At 36.5% G+C, this 2358-nt stretch overlaps 1 non-coding gene across 1 annotated transcript; it reads left to right on the top strand.

Annotated features, from left to right (window-relative positions):
* Positions 1–1866: 1866 nt before the first annotated feature.
* LOC139860963 (small nucleolar RNA R71) lies at positions 1867–1973 on the top strand. The gene has a single exon (XR_011763587.1). It is a non-coding gene; the product is annotated as a small nucleolar RNA R71 (small nucleolar RNA).
* Positions 1974–2358: the final 385 nt, after the last annotated feature.

Genomic DNA, 2358 nt, shown 5'->3' on the forward strand with positions numbered 1-2358 from the left:
ATCGATGATTTGTATCGATATCTGTCTTCCTCTTTTAGCATTTGAATTTCTTCTGTTGTTGGTTCATATCCATTAGCCATGAGTGTAGCTAACATTTCAGCTTCATCAATTGGTTCAGTTCCTTCTCCTAAAGAACATTCTCCTGTTCCTTGTAATTCTGAAAATTCTTTTAACAATTCTGCATGTGAATCTAGAGTTTGAATATAATAACATGTATCATCTGCAGATTGCGGTTGTTGCATGGCTCTATCAACTGAAAAGGTAACACTCTCGTTCTCTATACTTAGGGTCAATTTCATACCGAACACATCTATTATTACTTTAGCCATGTTTAAGAATGGTCTTCCTAATATGAGAGGAACTCGAGAATCTTCTTCCATGTCCAGAATAACAAAATCTACTGGAAATACTAAAGTACCAACCTTAACTAGCATGTTTTCCATTATCGATCTAGGATATTTTACTGATCGATCGGCTAGTTGTATGCTTATTCGTGTTGGTTTCAATTCTCCAAGGTCTAGTTTAGCGTATAGTGAATACGACATTAAATTTATACTAGCACCTAAGTCTGCCAATGCTTCTATTGAACTAAGACTATCCAGAAAACATGGAATTGTGAAACTTCCTGGATCAGATAATTTTTCTGGTATATTATTCAACAGCACTGCAGAACAATTAGCATTCATTGTAACAGCTGAGAGTTCTTCCATTTTCTTTCTATTTGTGATTAGATCTTTCAGAAATTTAGCATATCTTGGCATTCCTGAAATCACATCAATGAAAGGAAGATTTACATTTATTTGTTTAAACATATCCAAGAATTTGGATTGCTCGGCTTCAAGTCTTTCTTTTCTCATTTTACTCGGGTAAGGAAGTGGTGGTTGGTATGGTTTAACATAAGGTTTAGCTTTAACTTTGTTATCTTCATTCACCTTTTCAACTACCGGTTCTTTTTCCTTATCATGCTCAGATTGTGGTTCTTGTGGAGTAGGAATAGAGTCATCGGAAATTACAGGCATTTCAGGTGGTTTAAGTGTAATACCACTTCTTGTGGTAATGGTTTTAGCTGTTTCATTCCGGGGGTTAGCATTTGTATCGCTAGGTAGACTTCCCAGTTTTCTTTCACCTATCAACCTTGCTAGGTTACTCACTTCTTGTTCCAGATTTTGGATTGAAGCTTGTTGATTTCTAAATACTTGAGCATTTTGTTCATTGGTTTGTTTCTGAGATGTGAAAAACTGTGTTTGAGATTCAACTAGCTTCGACATCATATCTTCTAAATTTGGCTTTTTATCATCGGTTTGTGGTAGTTTGTTTTGAAAAATAGGTCTTTGCTGATTGTAAGTATTATTGGATACTTGTTGATTGCTAGGACCTTGTTGGTTGTTGTATGGAACATTTCGGTTATAATTCTGATTTTGATTGTAGATTGGTCTTGGTGGTTGATAATTATTCTGATAATTATTTCCAGGCCTTTGGTTCATGTATGAAACATTCTCTCTTTGTTCCATTGTTTGTTCAATACTGAGACAATCTTTTGTCAAATGTGGTCCTCCACACTGCTCACAACTAATTCGTATTGAGTGGATATCTTTAGTCATCTTTTCCATTCGTCTCTCGACAGCATCTATCTTTGCGGAAATGGAATCGAAGTTCTGGCTAGAATCGACTCTAGCTGCTTTAGATGATATAACGATATCTTTTTCTTGGTGCCACTCATGTGAGTGGGAAGCAGTGTTATCAATAATTTTGTAAGCTTCAGTTGCGGTTTTCTTCATAATGGAACCACCAGCTGCTATATCGATGTCTTTTCGTGTAGTGATGTCGCATCCTTGGTAGAATATTTGTACTATTTGATAAGTGTCTAAACCATGTTGCGGACATCCTCTTAATAACTTTCCAAATCTTGTCCATGCTTCATATAGAGTTTCATTTGGCTTCTGTGTGAATGTAACAATTTCTCCTTGAAGTCTTACGGCTTTAGATGCCGGAAAGAATTGTTTAAGAAATTTTTCAACTAAGACGTCCCATGTATCAATCGCCCCTTCTGGTAACGATTCTAACCAATCTATGGCTTCTCCCTTTAAAGTCCAGGGAAATAACATGAGATAGATCTGTTCATCCTCCACTTCTCGGATTTTAAATAGAGTACAGATCCTATTAAAGGTACGAAGATGTTCATTTGGATCTTCCTTCGGCGCACCACTAAATTGACATTGATTAGTTACCATGTGTAGGATTTGTCCTTTGATTTCATAATCTGGCGCATTAATGTCTGGTTGAGTAATTGCATGACCTTGGCCAGTGCGTTTAGCTCTCATTCGGTCTTCCATACTTAGAGGTTCCAGATTCTTCATG

The sequence above is a fragment of the Rutidosis leptorrhynchoides genome, chromosome 7 (assembly GCF_046630445.1).
Source record: "Rutidosis leptorrhynchoides isolate AG116_Rl617_1_P2 chromosome 7, CSIRO_AGI_Rlap_v1, whole genome shotgun sequence".
Lineage (NCBI taxonomy): Eukaryota > Viridiplantae > Streptophyta > Magnoliopsida > Asterales > Asteraceae > Rutidosis > Rutidosis leptorrhynchoides.